The 18,176-nt window shown below is 55.7% G+C and overlaps 16 non-coding genes across 16 annotated transcripts; all 16 read right to left on the reverse strand.

The window, feature by feature from the left end:
• Positions 1 to 692: 692 nt before the first annotated feature.
• On the reverse strand, positions 693 to 765 carry trnak-uuu (transfer RNA lysine (anticodon UUU)). The gene has a single exon. It is a non-coding gene; the product is annotated as a tRNA-Lys (tRNA).
• Positions 766 to 1,835: 1,070 nt separating this feature from the next.
• trnak-uuu (transfer RNA lysine (anticodon UUU)) lies at positions 1,836 to 1,908 on the reverse strand. The gene has a single exon. It is a non-coding gene; the product is annotated as a tRNA-Lys (tRNA).
• A 1,070-nt stretch (positions 1,909 to 2,978) lies between these two features.
• On the reverse strand, positions 2,979 to 3,051 carry trnak-uuu (transfer RNA lysine (anticodon UUU)). Its single transcript has one exon. It is a non-coding gene; the product is annotated as a tRNA-Lys (tRNA).
• Positions 3,052 to 4,122: 1,071 nt separating this feature from the next.
• Positions 4,123 to 4,195, reverse strand: trnak-uuu (transfer RNA lysine (anticodon UUU)). Its single transcript has one exon. It is a non-coding gene; the product is annotated as a tRNA-Lys (tRNA).
• Positions 4,196 to 5,265: 1,070 nt separating this feature from the next.
• Positions 5,266 to 5,338, reverse strand: trnak-uuu (transfer RNA lysine (anticodon UUU)). The gene has a single exon. It is a non-coding gene; the product is annotated as a tRNA-Lys (tRNA).
• Positions 5,339 to 6,408: 1,070 nt separating this feature from the next.
• trnak-uuu (transfer RNA lysine (anticodon UUU)) lies at positions 6,409 to 6,481 on the reverse strand. Its single transcript has one exon. It is a non-coding gene; the product is annotated as a tRNA-Lys (tRNA).
• A 1,070-nt stretch (positions 6,482 to 7,551) lies between these two features.
• trnak-uuu (transfer RNA lysine (anticodon UUU)) lies at positions 7,552 to 7,624 on the reverse strand. The gene has a single exon. It is a non-coding gene; the product is annotated as a tRNA-Lys (tRNA).
• Positions 7,625 to 8,694: 1,070 nt separating this feature from the next.
• Positions 8,695 to 8,767, reverse strand: trnak-uuu (transfer RNA lysine (anticodon UUU)). Its single transcript has one exon. It is a non-coding gene; the product is annotated as a tRNA-Lys (tRNA).
• A 1,070-nt stretch (positions 8,768 to 9,837) lies between these two features.
• On the reverse strand, positions 9,838 to 9,910 carry trnak-uuu (transfer RNA lysine (anticodon UUU)). Its single transcript has one exon. It is a non-coding gene; the product is annotated as a tRNA-Lys (tRNA).
• Positions 9,911 to 10,980: 1,070 nt separating this feature from the next.
• On the reverse strand, positions 10,981 to 11,053 carry trnak-uuu (transfer RNA lysine (anticodon UUU)). The gene has a single exon. It is a non-coding gene; the product is annotated as a tRNA-Lys (tRNA).
• A 1,070-nt stretch (positions 11,054 to 12,123) lies between these two features.
• trnak-uuu (transfer RNA lysine (anticodon UUU)) lies at positions 12,124 to 12,196 on the reverse strand. The gene has a single exon. It is a non-coding gene; the product is annotated as a tRNA-Lys (tRNA).
• Positions 12,197 to 13,266: 1,070 nt separating this feature from the next.
• On the reverse strand, positions 13,267 to 13,339 carry trnak-uuu (transfer RNA lysine (anticodon UUU)). The gene has a single exon. It is a non-coding gene; the product is annotated as a tRNA-Lys (tRNA).
• A 1,070-nt stretch (positions 13,340 to 14,409) lies between these two features.
• trnak-uuu (transfer RNA lysine (anticodon UUU)) lies at positions 14,410 to 14,482 on the reverse strand. The gene has a single exon. It is a non-coding gene; the product is annotated as a tRNA-Lys (tRNA).
• Positions 14,483 to 15,552: 1,070 nt separating this feature from the next.
• Positions 15,553 to 15,625, reverse strand: trnak-uuu (transfer RNA lysine (anticodon UUU)). The gene has a single exon. It is a non-coding gene; the product is annotated as a tRNA-Lys (tRNA).
• Positions 15,626 to 16,695: 1,070 nt separating this feature from the next.
• On the reverse strand, positions 16,696 to 16,768 carry trnak-uuu (transfer RNA lysine (anticodon UUU)). The gene has a single exon. It is a non-coding gene; the product is annotated as a tRNA-Lys (tRNA).
• A 1,070-nt stretch (positions 16,769 to 17,838) lies between these two features.
• trnak-uuu (transfer RNA lysine (anticodon UUU)) lies at positions 17,839 to 17,911 on the reverse strand. Its single transcript has one exon. It is a non-coding gene; the product is annotated as a tRNA-Lys (tRNA).
• Between the last annotated feature and the right edge of the window lie 265 nt (positions 17,912 to 18,176).

Genomic DNA, 18,176 nt, shown 5'->3' on the forward strand with positions numbered 1-18,176 from the left:
CCACCACAAAGCCGCAGACACCGACACTCCCACACGCACGGCCACATCACCATCAGCTCCAAACCAAGGAAGATGTGCATGAAGGTTCCGTTGGACGTGTCTGAGTTGATTTGAAAACAAAAGCAGACGATCGATGAGAGCAGTCTCCATAAATCGAAGCTTCAGCACCTGCAAATATAATCAGGATTTCACTGCTGCCTCCCATCGCCACGAACCCTTGGCGCATTCGAGCCTCGGGCGACTCCCTGTGTGGAGTTTGCACATTCTCCCCGTGTCTGCGTGGATTTCGTCCGACGGATCCGGTTTCCTCCCACAGTCCAAAGGAGTGCAGCGCAGGTGTTTTGGCCATGCTAAATTGCCCCTTGTTTTCAGGCATGTGCAGGTTCGGAGTCACGAGGTGGGGGTTTAGGTGTGTGGGGGATACTCTTGGGAGAGTCGGTAGCCTGTTTCCACAGTCGAGGGATTCTATGCTAATTTCTGATTTCGCGCATTTGGAGGACCTTAAAGAGATCAATTCAAACAGAAGCCACGCGTTCCGCGATTACGGCAGCAACTGCGACAGTTCGGAAATGCAGGCAAAACTGCCCTGTGCTTGCTTCCACCGCCACAATGTAAGGGCCATTGAGTCTGATTTGTTAGCACTGCCCTGCGCCTTCGCTGTTGTCCCGTGGCAGAGCGATTTAAAAGCGACCCGCCCGAGCAGGGACTTGAACCCTGGACCCTCAGATTAAAAGTCTGATGCTCTACCGACTGAGCTACCCGGGCTCGTGGCAGGCCGGCTGCCCGGCTACGGCTTTCCCTGCCTGAGCTGGAAAACACGTTCGCGCTTCACACTCTCGCGCAGCCATTCTGACACAATCCACGCGATTCAGTCGGAAAGACTGGCAGCCCCGGCTGTGCAGGGCCCATTCCAAGCCGCCGTCTCTCTTCATCATCCCCCCACTCCATTGCCGCACCGTCCTCTCTCTACTGTAGCAACCCTCCTCAACACACACCTCTGGCACCGTGAAAGCCATCAGCAAGCCTACAACACAGCACCGCCAAAGTAAGAACGGTGCTCATGAGACGGCCTCATCATCAACCCTCCAACACCACGCGCCGTCCCTACCCCCAGCATCCACTCTCTGCTCGAAACAATCCACCCCACCACAAAGCCGCAGACACCGACACTCCCACACGCACGGCCACATCACCATCAGCTCCAAACCAAGGAAGATGTGCATGAAGGTTCCGTTGGACGTGTCTGAGTTGATTTGAAAACAAAAGCAGACCAACGATGAGAGCAGTCTCCATAAATCGAAGCTTCAGCACCTGCAAATATAATCAGGATTTCACTGCTGCCTCCCATCGCCACGAACCCTTGGCGCATTCGAGCCTCGGGCGACTCCCTGTGTGGAGTTTGCACATTCTCCCCGTGTCTGCGTGGATTTCGTCCGACGGATCCGGTTTCCTCCCACAGTCCAAAGGAGTGCAGCGCAGGTGTTTTGGCCATGCTAAATTGCCCCTTGTTTTCAGGCATGTGCAGGTTCGGAGTCACGAGGTGGGGGTTTAGGTGTGTGGGGGATACTCTTGGGAGAGTCGGTAGCCTGTTTCCACAGTCGAGGGATTCTATGCTAATTTCTGATTTCGCGCATTTGGAGGACCTTAAAGAGATCAATTCAAACAGAAGCCACGCGTTCCGCGATTACGGCAGCAACTGCGACAGTTCGGAAATGCAGGCAAAACTGCCCTGTGCTTGCTTCCACCGCCACAATGTAAGGGCCATTGAGTCTGATTTGTTAGCACTGCCCTGCGCCTTCGCTGTTGTCCCGTGGCAGAGCGATTTAAAAGCGACCCGCCCGAGCAGGGACTTGAACCCTGGACCCTCAGATTAAAAGTCTGATGCTCTACCGACTGAGCTACCCGGGCTCGTGGCAGGCCGCCTGCCCGGCTACGGCTTTCCCTGCCTGAGCTGGAAAACACGTTCGCGCTTCACACTCTCGCGCAGCCATTCTGACACAATCCACGCGATTCAGTCGGAAAGACTGGCAGCCCCGGCTGTGCAGGGCCGATTCCAAGCCGCCGTCTCTCTTCATCATCCCCCCACTCCATTGCCGCACCGTCCTCTCTCTACTGTAGCAACCCTCCTCAACACACACCTCTGGCACCGTCAAAGCCATCAGCAAGCCTACAACACAGCACCGCCAAAGTAAGAACGGTGCTCATGAGACGGCCTCATCATCAACCCTCCAACACCACGCGCCGTCCCTACCCCCAGCATCCACTCTCTGCTCGAAACAATCCACCCCACCACAAAGCCGCAGACACCGACACTCCCACACGCACGGCCACATCACCATCAGCTCCAAACCAAGGAAGATGTGCATGAAGGTTCCGTTGGACGTGTCTGAGTTGATTTGAAAACAAAAGCAGACCATCGATGAGAGCAGTCTCCATAAATCGAAGCTTCAGCACCTGCAAATATAATCAGGATTTCACTGCTGCCTCCCATCGCCACGAACCCTTGGCGCATTCGAGCCTCGGGCGACTCCCTGTGTGGAGTTTGCACATTCTCCCCGTGTCTGCGTGGATTTCGTCCGACGGATCCGGTTTCCTCCCACAGTCCAAAGGAGTGCAGCGCAGGTCTTTTGGCCATGCTAAATTGCCCCTTGTTTTCAGGCATGTGCAGGTTCGGAGTCACGAGGTGGGGGTTTAGGTGTGTGGGGGATACTCTTGGGAGAGTCGGTAGCCTGTTTCCACAGTCGAGGGATTCTATGCTAATTTCTGATTTCGCGCATTTGGAGGACCTTAAAGAGATCAATTCAAACAGAAGCCACGCGTTCCGCGATTACGGCAGCAACTGCGACAGTTCGGAAATGCAGGCAAAACTGCCCTGTGCTTGCTTCCACCGCCACAATGTAAGGGCCATTGAGTCTGATTTGTTAGCACTGCCCTGCGCCTTCGCTGTTGTCCCGTGGCAGAGCGATTTAAAAGCGACCCGCCCGAGCAGGGACTTGAACCCTGGACCCTCAGATTAAAAGTCTGATGCTCTACCGACTGAGCTACCCGGGCTCGTGGCAGGCCGCCTGCCCGGCTACGGCTTTCCCTGCCTGAGCTGGAAAACACGTTCGCGCTTCACACTCTCGCGCAGCCATTCTGACACAATCCACGCGATTCAGTCGGAAAGACTGGCAGCCCCGGCTGTGCAGGGCCGATTCCAAGCCGCCGTCTCTCTTCATCATCCCCCCACTCCATTGCCGCACCGTCCTCTCTCTACTGTAGCAACCCTCCTCAACACACACCTCTGGCACCGTCAAAGCCATCAGCAAGCCTACAACACAGCACCGCCAAAGTAAGAACGGTGCTCATGAGACGGCCTCATCATCAACCCTCCAACACCACGCGCCGTCCCTACCCCCAGCATCCACTCTCTGCTCGAAACAATCCACCCCACCACAAAGCCGCAGACACCGACACTCCCACACGCACGGCCACATCACCATCAGCTCCAAACCAAGGAAGATGTGCATGAAGGTTCCGTTGGACGTGTCTGAGTTGATTTGAAAAAAAAAAGCAGACCATCGATGAGAGCAGTCTCCATAAATCGAAGCTTCAGCACCTGCAAATATAATCAGGATTTCACTGCTGCCTCCCATCGCCACGAACCCTTGGCGCATTCGAGCCTCGGGCGACTCCCTGTGTGGAGTTTGCACATTCTCCCCGTGTCTGCGTGGATTTCGTCCGACGGATCCGGTTTCCTCCCACAGTCCAAAGGAGTGCAGCGCAGGTGTTTTGGCCATGCTAAATTGCCCCTTGTTTTCAGGCATGTGCAGGTTCGGAGTCACGAGGTGGGGGTTTAGGTGTGTGGGGGATACTCTTGGGAGAGTCGGTAGCCTGTTTCCACAGTCGAGGGATTCTATGCTAATTTCTGATTTCGCGCATTTGGAGGACCTTAAAGAGATCAATTCAAACAGAAGCCACGCGTTCCGCGATTACGGCAGCAACTGCGACAGTTCGGAAATGCAGGCAAAACTGCCCTGTGCTTGCTTCCACCGCCACAATGTAAGGGCCATTGAGTCTGATTTGTTAGCACTGCCCTGCGCCTTCGCTGTTGTCCCGTGGCAGAGCGATTTAAAAGCGACCCGCCCGAGCAGGGACTTGAACCCTGGACCCTCAGATTAAAAGTCTGATGCTCTACCGACTGAGCTACCCGGGCTGGTGGCAGGCCGCCTGCCCGGCTACGGCTTTCCCTGCCTGAGCTGGAAAACACGTTCGCGCTTCACACTCTCGCGCAGCCATTCTGACACAATCCACGCGATTCAGTCGGAAAGACTGGCAGCCCCGGCTGTGCAGGGCCGATTCCAAGCCGCCGTCTCTCTTCATCATCCCCCCACTCCATTGCCGCACCGTCCTCTCTCTACTGTAGCAACCCTCCTCAACACACACCTCTGGCACCGTCAAAGCCATCAGCAAGCCTACAACACAGCACCGCCAAAGTAAGAACGGTGCTCATGAGACGGCCTCATCATCAACCCTCCAACACCACGCGCCGTCCCTACCCCCAGCATCCACTCTCTGCTCGAAACAATCCACCCCACCACAAAGCCGCAGACACCGACACTCCCACACGCACGGCCACATCACCATCAGCTCCAAACCAAGGAAGATGTGCATGAAGGTTCCGTTGGACGTGTCTGAGTTGATTTGAAAACAAAAGCAGACCATCGATGAGAGCAGTCTCCATAAATCGAAGCTTCAGCACCTGCAAATATAATCAGGATTTCACTGCTGCCTCCCATCGCCACGAACCCTTGGCGCATTCGAGCCTCGGGCGACTCCCTGTGTGGAGTTTGCACATTCTCCCCGTGTCTGCGTGGATTTCGTCCGACGGATCCGGTTTCCTCCCACAGTCCAAAGGAGTGCAGCGCAGGTGTTTTGGCCATGCTAAATTGCCCCTTGTTTTCAGGCATGTGCAGGTTCGGAGTCACGAGGTGGGGGTTTAGGTGTGTGGGGGATACTCTTGGGAGAGTCGGTAGCCTGTTTCCACAGTCGAGGGATTCTATGCTAATTTCTGATTTCGCGCATTTGGAGGACCTTAAAGAGATCAATTCAAACAGAAGCCACGCGTTCCGCGATTACGGCAGCAACTGCGACAGTTCGGAAATGCAGGCAAAACTGCCCTGTGCTTGCTTCCACCGCCACAATGTAAGGGCCATTGAGTCTGATTTGTTAGCACTGCCCTGCGCCTTCGCTGTTGTCCCGTGGCAGAGCGATTTAAAAGCGACCCGCCCGAGCAGGGACTTGAACCCTGGACCCTCAGATTAAAAGTCTGATGCTCTACCGACTGAGCTACCCGGGCTGGTGGCAGGCCGCCTGCCCGGCTACGGCTTTCCCTGCCTGAGCTGGAAAACACGTTCGCGCTTCACACTCTCGCGCAGCCATTCTGACACAATCCACGCGATTCAGTCGGAAAGACTGGCAGCCCCGGCTGTGCAGGGCCCATTCCAAGCCGCCGTCTCTCTTCATCATCCCCCCACTCCATTGCCGCACCGTCCTCTCTCTACTGTAGCAACCCTCCTCAACACACACCTCTGGCACCGTGAAAGCCATCAGCAAGCCTACAACACAGCACCGCCAAAGTAAGAACGGTGCTCATGAGACGGCCTCATCATCAACCCTCCAACACCACGCGCCGTCCCTACCCCCAGCATCCACTCTCTGCTCGAAACAATCCACCCCACCACAAAGCCGCAGACACCGACACTCCCACACGCACGGCCACATCACCATCAGCTCCAAACCAAGGAAGATGTGCATGAAGGTTCCGTTGGACGTGTCTGAGTTGATTTGAAAACAAAAGCAGACGATCGATGAGAGCAGTCTCCATAAATCGAAGCTTCAGCACCTGCAAATATAATCAGGATTTCACTGCTGCCTCCCATCGCCACGAACCCTTGGCGCATTCGAGCCTCGGGCGACTCCCTGTGTGGAGTTTGCACATTCTGCCCGTGTCTGCGTGGATTTCGTCCGACGGATCCGGTTTCCTCCCACAGTCCAAAGGAGTGCAGCGCAGGTGTTTTGGCCATGCTAAATTGCCCCTTGTTTTCAGGCATGTGCAGGTTCGGAGTCACGAGGTGGGGGTTTAGGTGTGTGGGGGATACTCTTGGGAGAGTCGGTAGCCTGTTTCCACAGTCGAGGGATTCTATGCTAATTTCTGATTTCGCGCATTTGGAGGACCTTAAAGAGATCAATTCAAACAGAAGCCACGCGTTCCGCGATTACGGCAGCAACTGCGACAGTTCGGAAATGCAGGCAAAACTGCCCTGTGCTTGCTTCCACCGCCACAATGTAAGGGCCATTGAGTCTGATTTGTTAGCACTGCCCTGCGCCTTCGCTGTTGTCCCGTGGCAGAGCGATTTAAAAGCGACCCGCCCGAGCAGGGACTTGAACCCTGGACCCTCAGATTAAAAGTCTGATGCTCTACCGACTGAGCTACCCGGGCTCGTGGCAGGCCGCCTGCCCGGCTACGGCTTTCCCTGCCTGAGCTGGAAAACACGTTCGCGCTTCACACTCTCGCGCAGCCATTCTGACACAATCCACGCGATTCAGTCGGAAAGACTGGCAGCCCCGGCTGTGCAGGGCCGATTCCAAGCCGCCGTCTCTCTTCATCATCCCCCCACTCCATTGCCGCACCGTCCTCTCTCTACTGTAGCAACCCTCCTCAACACACACCTCTGGCACCGTCAAAGCCATCAGCAAGCCTACAACACAGCACCGCCAAAGTAAGAACGGTGCTCATGAGACGGCCTCATCATCAACCCTCCAACACCACGCGCCGTCCCTACCCCCAGCATCCACTCTCTGCTCGAAACAATCCACCCCACCACAAAGCCGCAGACACCGACACTCCCACACGCACGGCCACATCACCATCAGCTCCAAACCAAGGAAGATGTGCATGAAGGTTCCGTTGGACGTGTCTGAGTTGATTTGAAAACAAAAGCAGACGATCGATGAGAGCAGTCTCCATAAATCGAAGCTTCAGCACCTGCAAATATAATCAGGATTTCACTGCTGCCTCCCATCGCCACGAACCCTTGGCGCATTCGAGCCTCGGGCGACTCCCTGTGTGGAGTTTGCACATTCTCCCCGTGTCTGCGTGGATTTCGTCCGACGGATCCGGTTTCCTCCCACAGTCCAAAGGAGTGCAGCGCAGGTGTTTTGGCCATGCTAAATTGCCCCTTGTTTTCAGGCATGTGCAGTTTCGGAGTCACGAGGTGGGGGTTTAGGTGTGTGGGGGATACTCTTGGGAGAGTCGGTAGCCTGTTTCCACAGTCGAGGGATTCTATGCTAATTTCTGATTTCGCGCATTTGGAGGACCTTAAAGAGATCAATTCAAACAGAAGCCACGCGTTCCGCGATTACGGCAGCAACTGCGACAGTTCGGAAATGCAGGCAAAACTGCCCTGTGCTTGCTTCCACCGCCACAATGTAAGGGCCATTGAGTCTGATTTGTTAGCACTGCCCTGCGCCTTCGCTGTTGTCCCGTGGCAGAGCGATTTAAAAGCGACCCGCCCGAGCAGGGACTTGAACCCTGGACCCTCAGATTAAAAGTCTGATGCTCTACCGACTGAGCTACCCGGGCTCGTGGCAGGCCGCCTGCCCGGCTACGGCTTTCCCTGCCTGAGCTGGAAAACACGTTCGCGCTTCACACTCTCGCGCAGCCATTCTGACACAATCCACGCGATTCAGTCGGAAAGACTGGCAGCCCCGGCTGTGCAGGGCCGATTCCAAGCCGCCGTCTCTCTTCATCATCCCCCCACTCCATTGCCGCACCGTCCTCTCTCTACTGTAGCAACCCTCCTCAACACACACCTCTGGCACCGTCAAAGCCATCAGCAAGCCTACAACACAGCACCGCCAAAGTAAGAACGGTGCTCATGAGACGGCCTCATCATCAACCCTCCAACACCACGCGCCGTCCCTACCCCCAGCATCCACTCTCTGCTCGAAACAATCCACCCCACCACAAAGCCGCAGACACCGACACTCCCACACGCACGGCCACATCACCATCAGCTCCAAACCAAGGAAGATGTGCATGAAGGTTCCGTTGGACGTGTCTGAGTTGATTTGAAAACAAAAGCAGACCATCGATGAGAGCAGTCTCCATAAATCGAAGCTTCAGCACCTGCAAATATAATCAGGATTTCACTGCTGCCTCCCATCGCCACGAACCCTTGGCGCATTCGAGCCTCGGGCGACTCCCTGTGTGGAGTTTGCACATTCTCCCCGTGTCTGCGTGGATTTCGTCCGACGGATCCGGTTTCCTCCCACAGTCCAAAGGAGTGCAGCGCAGGTGTTTTGGCCATGCTAAATTGCCCCTTGTTTTCAGGCATGTGCAGGTTCGGAGTCACGAGGTGGGGGTTTAGGTGTGTGGGGGATACTCTTGGGAGAGTCGGTAGCCTGTTTCCACAGTCGAGGGATTCTATGCTAATTTCTGATTTCGCGCATTTGGAGGACCTTAAAGAGATCAATTCAAACAGAAGCCACGCGTTCCGCGATTACGGCAGCAACTGCGACAGTTCGGAAATGCAGGCAAAACTGCCCTGTGCTTGCTTCCACCGCCACAATGTAAGGGCCATTGAGTCTGATTTGTAAGCACTGCCCTGCGCCTTCGCTGTTGTCCCGTGGCAGAGCGATTTAAAAGCGACCCGCCCGAGCAGGGACTTGAACCCTGGACCCTCAGATTAAAAGTCTGATGCTCTACCGACTGAGCTACCCGGGCTCGTGGCCGGCCGCCTGCCCGGCTACGGCTTTCCCTGCCTGAGCTGGAAAACACGTTCGCGCTTCACACTCTCGCGCAGCCATTCTGACACAATCCACGCGATTCAGTCGGAAAGACTGGCAGCCCCGGCTGTGCAGGGCCGATTCCAAGCCGCCGTCTCTCTTCATCATCCCCCCACTCCATTGCCGCACCGTCCTCTCTCTACTGTAGCAACCCTCCTCAACACACACCTCTGGCACCGTGAAAGCCATCAGCAAGCCTACAACACAGCACCGCCAAAGTAAGAACGGTGCTCATGAGACGGCCTCATCATCAACCCTCCAACACCACGCGCCGTCCCTACCCCCAGCATCCACTCTCTGCTCGAAACAATCCACCCCACCACAAAGCCGCAGACACCGACACTCCCACACGCACGGCCACATCACCATCAGCTCCAAACCAAGGAAGATGTGCATGAAGGTTCCGTTGGACGTGTCTGAGTTGATTTGAAAACAAAAGCAGACGATCGATGAGAGCAGTCTCCATAAATCGAAGCTTCAGCACCTGCAAATATAATCAGGATTTCACTGCTGCCTCCCATCGCCACGAACCCTTGGCGCATTCGAGACTCGGGCAACTCCCTGTGTGGAGTTTGCACATTCTCCCCGTGTCTGCGTGGATTTCGTCCGACGGATCCGGTTTCCTCCCACAGTCCAAAGGAGTGCAGCGCAGGTGTTTTGGCCATGCTAAATTGCCCCTTGTTTTCAGGCATGTGCAGGTTCGGAGTCACGAGGTGGGGGTTTAGGTGTGTGGGGGATACTCTTGGGAGAGTCGGTAGCCTGTTTCCACAGTCGAGGGATTCTATGCTAATTTCTGATTTCGCGCATTTGGAGGACCTTAAAGAGATCAATTCAAACAGAAGCCACGCGTTCCGCGATTACGGCAGCAACTGCGACAGTTCGGAAATGCAGGCAAAACTGCCCTGTGCTTGCTTCCACCGCCACAATGTAAGGGCCATTGAGTCTGATTTGTTAGCACTGCCCTGCGCCTTCGCTGTTGTCCCGTGGCAGAGCGATTTAAAAGCGACCCGCCCGAGCAGGGACTTGAACCCTGGACCCTCAGATTAAAAGTCTGATGCTCTACCGACTGAGCTACCCGGGCTGGTGGCAGGCCGCCTGCCCGGCTACGGCTTTCCCTGCCTGAGCTGGAAAACACGTTCGCGCTTCACACTCTCGCGCAGCCATTCTGACACAATCCACGCGATTCAGTCGGAAAGACTGGCAGCCCCGGCTGTGCAGGGCCGATTCCAAGCCGCCGTCTCTCTTCATCATCCCCCCACTCCATTGCCGCACCGTCCTCTCTCTACTGTAGCAACCCTCCTCAACACACACCTCTGGCACCGTCAAAGCCATCAGCAAGCCTACAACACAGCACCGCCAAAGTAAGAACGGTGCTCATGAGACGGCCTCATCATCAACCCTCCAACACCACGCGCCGTCCCTACCCCCAGCATCCACTCTCTGCTCGAAACAATCCACCCCACCACAAAGCCGCAGACACCGACACTCCCACACGCACGGCCACATCACCATCAGCTCCAAACCAAGGAAGATGTGCATGAAGGTTCCGTTGGACGTGTCTGAGTTGATTTGAAAACAAAAGCAGACCATCGATGAGAGCAGTCTCCATAAATCGAAGCTTCAGCACCTGCAAATATAATCAGGATTTCACTGCTGCCTCCCATCGCCACGAACCCTTGGCGCATTCGAGCCTCGGGCGACTCCCTGTGTGGAGTTTGCACATTCTCCCCGTGTCTGCGTGGATTTCGTCCGACGGATCCGGTTTCCTCCCACAGTCCAAAGGAGTGCAGCGCAGGTGTTTTGGCCATGCTAAATTGCCCCTTGTTTTCAGGCATGTGCAGGTTCGGAGTCACGAGGTGGGGGTTTAGGTGTGTGGGGGATACTCTTGGGAGAGTCGGTAGCCTGTTTCCACAGTCGAGGGATTCTATGCTAATTTCTGATTTCGCGCATTTGGAGGACCTTAAAGAGATCAATTCAAACAGAAGCCACGCGTTCCGCGATTACGGCAGCAACTGCGACAGTTCGGAAATGCAGGCAAAACTGCCCTGTGCTTGCTTCCACCGCCACAATGTAAGGGCCATTGAGTCTGATTTGTTAGCACTGCCCTGCGCCTTCGCTGTTGTCCCGTGGCAGAGCGATTTAAAAGCGACCCGCCCGAGCAGGGACTTGAACCCTGGACCCTCAGATTAAAAGTCTGATGCTCTACCGACTGAGCTACCCGGGCTCGTGGCAGGCCGCCTGCCCGGCTACGGCTTTCCCTGCCTGAGCTGGAAAACACGTTCGCGCTTCACACTCTCGCGCAGCCATTCTGACACAATCCACGCGATTCAGTCGGAAAGACTGGCAGCCCCGGCTGTGCAGGGCCGATTCCAAGCCGCCGTCTCTCTTCATCATCCCCCCACTCCATTGCCGCACCGTCCTCTCTCTACTGTAGCAACCCTCCTCAACACACACCTCTGGCACCGTCAAAGCCATCAGCAAGCCTACAACACAGCACCGCCAAAGTAAGAACGGTGCTCATGAGACGGCCTCATCATCAACCCTCCAACACCACGCGCCGTCCCTACCCCCAGCATCCACTCTCTGCTCGAAACAATCCACCCCACCACAAAGCCGCAGACACCGACACTCCCACACGCACGGCCACATCACCATCAGCTCCAAACCAAGGAAGATGTGCATGAAGGTTCCGTTGGACGTGTCTGAGTTGATTTGAAAACAAAAGCAGACGATCGATGAGAGCAGTGTCCATAAATCGAAGCTTCAGCACCTGCAAATATAATCAGGATTTCACTGCTGCCTCCCATCGCCACGAACCCTTGGCGCATTCGAGCCTCGGGCGACTCCCTGTGTGGAGTTTGCACATTCTCCCCGTGTCTGCGTGGATTTCGTCCGACGGATCCGGTTTCCTCCCACAGTCCAAAGGAGTGCAGCGCAGGTGTTTTGGCCATGCTAAATTGCCCCTTGTTTTCAGGCATGTGCAGGTTCGGAGTCACGAGGTGGGGGTTTAGGTGTGTGGGGGATACTCTTGGGAGAGTCGGTAGCCTGTTTCCACAGTCGAGGGATTCTATGCTAATTTCTGATTTCGCGCATTTGGAGGACCTTAAAGAGATCAATTCAAACAGAAGCCACGCGTTCCGCGATTACGGCAGCAACTGCGACAGTTCGGAAATGCAGGCAAAACTGCCCTGTGCTTGCTTCCACCGCCACAATGTAAGGGCCATTGAGTCTGATTTGTTAGCACTGCCCTGCGCCTTCGCTGTTGTCCCGTGGCAGAGCGATTTAAAAGCGACCCGCCCGAGCAGGGACTTGAACCCTGGACCCTCAGATTAAAAGTCTGATGCTCTACCGACTGAGCTACCCGGGCTCGTGGCAGGCCGCCTGCCCGGCTACGGCTTTCCCTGCCTGAGCTGGAAAACACGTTCGCGCTTCACACTCTCGCGCAGCCATTCTGACACAATCCACGCGATTCAGTCGGAAAGACTGGCAGCCCCGGCTGTGCAGGGCCGATTCCAAGCCGCCGTCTCTCTTCATCATCCCCCCACTCCATTGCCGCACCGTCCTCTCTCTACTGTAGCAACCCTCCTCAACACACACCTCTGGCACCGTCAAAGCCATCAGCAAGCCTACAACACAGCACCGCCAAAGTAAGAACGGTGCTCATGAGACGGCCTCATCATCAACCCTCCAACACCACGCGCCGTCCCTACCCCCAGCATCCACTCTCTGCTCGAAACAATCCACCCCACCACAAAGCCGCAGACACCGACACTCCCACACGCACGGCCACATCACCATCAGCTCCAAACCAAGGAAGATGTGCATGAAGGTTCCGTTGGACGTGTCTGAGTTGATTTGAAAACAAAAGCAGACCATCGATGAGAGCAGTCTCCATAAATCGAAGCTTCAGCACCTGCAAATATAATCAGGATTTCACTGCTGCCTCCCATCGCCACGAACCCTTGGCGCATTCGAGCCTCGGGCGACTCCCTGTGTGGAGTTTGCACATTCTCCCCGTGTCTGCGTGGATTTCGTCCGACGGATCCGGTTTCCTCCCACAGTCCAAAGGAGTGCAGCGCAGGTGTTTTGGCCATGCTAAATTGCCCCTTGTTTTCAGGCATGTGCAGGTTCGGAGTCACGAGGTGGGGGTTTAGGTGTGTGGGGGATACTCTTGGGAGAGTCGGTAGCCTGTTTCCACAGTCGAGGGATTCTATGCTAATTTCTGATTTCGCGCATTTGGAGGACCTTAAAGAGATCAATTCAAACAGAAGCCACGCGTTCCGCGATTACGGCAGCAACTGCGACAGTTCGGAAATGCAGGCAAAACTGCCCTGTGCTTGCTTCCACCGCCACAATGTAAGGGCCATTGAGTCTGATTTGTTAGCACTGCCCTGCGCCTTCGCTGTTGTCCCGTGGCAGAGCGATTTAAAAGCGACCCGCCCGAGCAGGGACTTGAACCCTGGACCCTCAGATTAAAAGTCTGATGCTCTACCGACTGAGCTACCCGGGCTCGTGGCAGGCCGCCTGCCCGGCTACGGCTTTCCCTGCCTGAGCTGGAAAACACGTTCGCGCTTCACACTCTCGCGCAGCCATTCTGACACAATCCACGCGATTCAGTCGGAAAGACTGGCAGCCCCGGCTGTGCAGGGCCGATTCCAAGCCGCCGTCTCTCTTCATCATCCCCCCACTCCATTGCCGCACCGTCCTCTCTCTACTGTAGCAACCCTCCTCAACACACACCTCTGGCACCGTCAAAGCCATCAGCAAGCCTACAACACAGCACCGCCAAAGTAAGAACGGTGCTCATGAGACGGCCTCATCATCAACCCTCCAACACCACGCGCCGTCCCTACCCCCAGCATCCACTCTCTGCTCGAAACAATCCACCCCACCACAAAGCCGCAGACACCGACACTCCCACACGCACGGCCACATCACCATCAGCTCCAAACCAAGGAAGATGTGCATGAAGGTTCCGTTGGACGTGTCTGAGTTGATTTGAAAACAAAAGCAGACCATCGATGAGAGCAGTCTCCATAAATCGAAGCTTCAGCACCTGCAAATATAATCAGGATTTCACTGCTGCCTCCCATCGCCACGAACCCTTGGCGCATTCGAGCCTCGGGCGACTCCCTGTGTGGAGTTTGCACATTCTCCCTGTGTCTGCGTGGATTTCGTCCGACGGATCCGGTTTCCTCCCACAGTCCAAAGGAGTGCAGCGCAGGTGTTTTGGCCATGCTAAATTGCCCCTTGTTTTCAGGCATGTGCAGGTTCGGAGTCACGAGGTGGGGGTTTAGGTGTGTGGGGGATACTCTTGGGAGAGTCGGTAGCCTGTTTCCACAGTCGAGGGATTCTATGCTAATTTCTGATTTCGCGCATTTGGAGGACCTTAAAGAGATCAATTCAAACAGAAGCCACGCGTTCCGCGATTACGGCAGCAACTGCGACAGTTCGGAAATGCAGGCAAAACTGCCCTGTGCTTGCTTCCACCGCCACAATGTAAGGGCCATTGAGTCTGATTTGTTAGCACTGCCCTGCGCCTTCGCTGTTGTCCCGTGGCAGAGCGATTTAAAAGCGACCCGCCCGAGCAGGGACTTGAACCCTGGACCCTCAGATTAAAAGTCTGATGCTCTACCGACTGAGCTACCCGGGATCGTGGCAGGCCGCCTGCCCGGCTACGGCTTTCCCTGCCTGAGCTGGAAAACACGTTCGCGCTTCACACTCTCGCGCAGCCATTCTGACACAATCCACGCGATTCAGTCGGAAAGACTGGCAGCCCCGGCTGTGCAGGGCCGATTCCAAGCCGCCGTCTCTCTTCATCATCCCCCCACTCCATTGCCGCACCGTCCTCTCTCTACTGTAGCAACCCTCCTCAACACACACCTCTGGCACCGTCAAAGCCATCAGCAAGCCTACAACACAGCACCGCCAAAGTAAGAACGGTGCTCATGAGACGGCCCCATCATCAACCCTCCAACACCACGCGCCGTCCCTACCCCCAGCATCCACTCTCTGCTCGAAACAATCCACCCCACCACAAAGCCGCAGACACCGACACTCCCACACGCACGGCCACATCACCATCAGCTCCAAACCAAGGAAGATGTGCATGAAGGTTCCGTTGGACGTGTCTGAGTTGATTTGAAAACAAAAGCAGACGATCGATGAGAGCAGTCTCCATAAATCGAAGCTTCAGCACCTGCAAATATAATCAGGATTTCACTGCTGCCTCCCATCGCCACGAACCCTTGGCGCATTCGAGCCTCGGGCGACTCCCTGTGTGGAGTTTGCACATTCTCCCCGTGTCTGCGTGGATTTCGTCCGACGGATCCGGTTTCCTCCCACAGTCCAAAGGAGTGCAGCGCAGGTGTTTTGGCCATGCTAAATTGCCCCTTGTTTTCAGGCATGTGCAGGTTCGGAGTCACGAGGTGGGGGTTTAGGTGTGTGGGGGATACTCTTGGGAGAGTCGGTAGCCTGTTTCCACAGTCGAGGGATTCTATGCTAATTTCTGATTTCGCGCATTTGGAGGACCTTAAAGAGATCAATTCAAACAGAAGCCACGCGTTCCGCGATTACGGCAGCAACTGCGACAGTTCGGAAATGCAGGCAAAACTGCCCTGTGCTTGCTTCCACCGCCACAATGTAAGGGCCATTGAGTCTGATTTGTTAGCACTGCCCTGCGCCTTCGCTGTTGTCCCGTGGCAGAGCGATTTAAAAGCGACCCGCCCGAGCAGGGACTTGAACCCTGGACCCTCAGATTAAAAGTCTGATGCTCTACCGACTGAGCTACCCGGGCTCGTGGCAGGCCGCCTGCCCGGCTACGGCTTTCCCTGTCTGAGCTGGAAAACACGTTCGCGCTTCACACTCTCGCGCAGCCATTCTGACACAATCCACGCGATTCAGTCGGAAAGACTGGCAGCCCCGGCTGTGCAGGGCCGATTCCAAGCCGCCGTCTCTCTTCATCATCCCCCCACTCCATTGCCGCACCGTCCTCTCTCTACTGTAGCAACCCTCCTCAACACACACCTCTGGCACCGTCAAAGCCATCAGCAAGCCTACAACACAGCACCGCCAAAGTAAGAACGGTGCTCATGAGACGGCCTCATCATCAACCCTCCAACACCACGCGCCGTCCCTACCCCCAGCATCCACTCTCTGCTCGAAACAATCCACCCCACCACAAAGCCGCAGACACCGACACTCCCACACGCACGGCCACATCACCATCAGCTCCAAACCAAGGAAGATGTGCATGAAGGTTCCGTTGGACGTGTCTGAGTTGATTTGAAAACAAAAGCAGACCATCGATGAGAGCAGTCTCCATAAATCGAAGCTTCAGCACCTGCAAATATAATCAGGATTTCACTGCTGCCTCCCATCGCCACGAACCCTTGGCGCATTCGAGCCTCGGGCGACTCCCTGTGTGGAGTTTGCACATTCTCCCCGTGTCTGCGTGGATTTCGTCCGACGGATCCGGTTTCCTCCCACAGTCCAAAGGAGTGCAGCGCAGGTGTTTTGGCCATGCTAAATTGCCCCTTGTTTTCAGGCATGTGCAGGTTCGGAGTCACGAGGTGGGGGTTTAGGTGTGTGGGGGATACTCTTGGGAGAGTCGGTAGCCTGTTTCCACAGTCGAGGGATTCTATGCTAATTTCTGATTTCGCGCATTTGGAGGACCTTAAAGAGATCAATTCAAACAGAAGCCACGCGTTCCGCGATTACGGCAGCAACTGCGACAGTTCGGAAATGCAGGCAAAACTGCCCTGTGCTTGCTTCCACCGCCACAATGTAAGGGCCATTGAGTCTGATTTGTTAGCACTGCCCTGCGCCTTCGCTGTTGTCCCGTGGCAGAGCGATTTAAAAGCGACCCGCCCGAGCAGGGACTTGAACCCTGGACCCTCAGATTAAAAGTCTGATGCTCTACCGACTGAGCTACCCGGGCTCGTGGCAGGCCGCCTGCCCGGCTACGGCTTTCCCTGCCTGAGCTGGAAAACACGTTCGCGCTTCACACTCTCGCGCAGCCATTCTGACACAATCCACGCGATTCAGTCGGAAAGACTGGCAGCCCCGGCTGTGCAGGGCCGATTCCAAGCCGCCGTCTCTCTTCATCATCCCCCCACTCCATTGCCGCACCGTCCTCTCTCTACTGTAGCAACCCTCCTCAACACACACCTCTGGCACCGTCAAAGCCATCAGCAAGCCTACAACACAGCACCGCCAAAGTAAGAACGGTGCTCATGAGACGGCCTCATCATCAACCCTCCAACACCACGCGCCGTCCCTACCCCCAGCATCCACTCTCTGCTCGAAACAATCCACCCCACCACAAAGCCGCAGACACCGACACTCCCACACGCACGGCCACATCACCATCAGCTCCAAACCAAGGAAGATGTGCATGAAGGTTCCGTTGGACGTGTCTGAGTTGATTTGAAAACAAAAGCAGACCATCGATGAGAGCAGTCTCCATAAATCGAAGCTTCAGCACCTGCAAATATAATCAGGATTTCACTGCTGCCTCCCATCGCCACGAACCCTTGGCGCATTCGAGCCTCGGGCGACTCCCTGTGTGGAGTTTGCACATTCTCCCCGTGTCTGCGTGGATTTCGTCCGACGGATCCGGTTTCCTCCCACAGTCCAAAGGAGTGCAGCGCAGGTGTTTTGGCCATGCTAAATTGCCCCTTGTTTTCAGGCATGTGCAGGTTCGGAGTCACGAGGTGGGGGTTTAGGTGTGTGGGGGATACTCTTGGGAGAGTCGGTAGCCTGTTTCCACAGTCGAGGGATTCTATGCTAATTTCTGATTTCGCGCATTTGGAGGACCTTAAAGAGATCAATTCAAACAGAAGCCACGCGTTCCGCGATTACGGCAGCAACTGCGACAGTTCGGAAATGCAGGCAAAACTGCCCTGTGCTTGCTTCCACCGCCACAATGTAAGGGCCATTGAGTCTGATTTGTTAGCACTGCCCTGCGCCTTCGCTGTTGTCCCGTGGCAGAGCGATTTAAAAGCGACCCGCCCGAGCAGGGACTTGAACCCTGGACCCTCAGATTAAAAGTCTGATGCTCTACCGACTGAGCTACCCGGGATCGTGGCAGGCCGCCTGCCCGGCTACGGCTTTCCCTGCCTGAGCTGGAAAACACGTTCGCGCTTCACACTCTCGCGCAGCCATTCTGACACAATCCACGCGATTCAGTCGGAAAGACTGGCAGCCCCGGCTGTGCAGGGCCGATTCCAAGCCGCCGTCTCTCTTCATCATCCCCCCACTCCATTGCCGCACCGTCCTCTCTCTACTGTAGCAACCCTCCTCAACACACACCTCTGGCACCGTCAAAGCCATCAGCAAGCCTACAA

The sequence above is a fragment of the Chiloscyllium punctatum genome, chromosome 24 (assembly GCF_047496795.1).
Source record: "Chiloscyllium punctatum isolate Juve2018m chromosome 24, sChiPun1.3, whole genome shotgun sequence".
NCBI classification, from domain to species: Eukaryota; Metazoa; Chordata; class Chondrichthyes; order Orectolobiformes; family Hemiscylliidae; genus Chiloscyllium; species Chiloscyllium punctatum.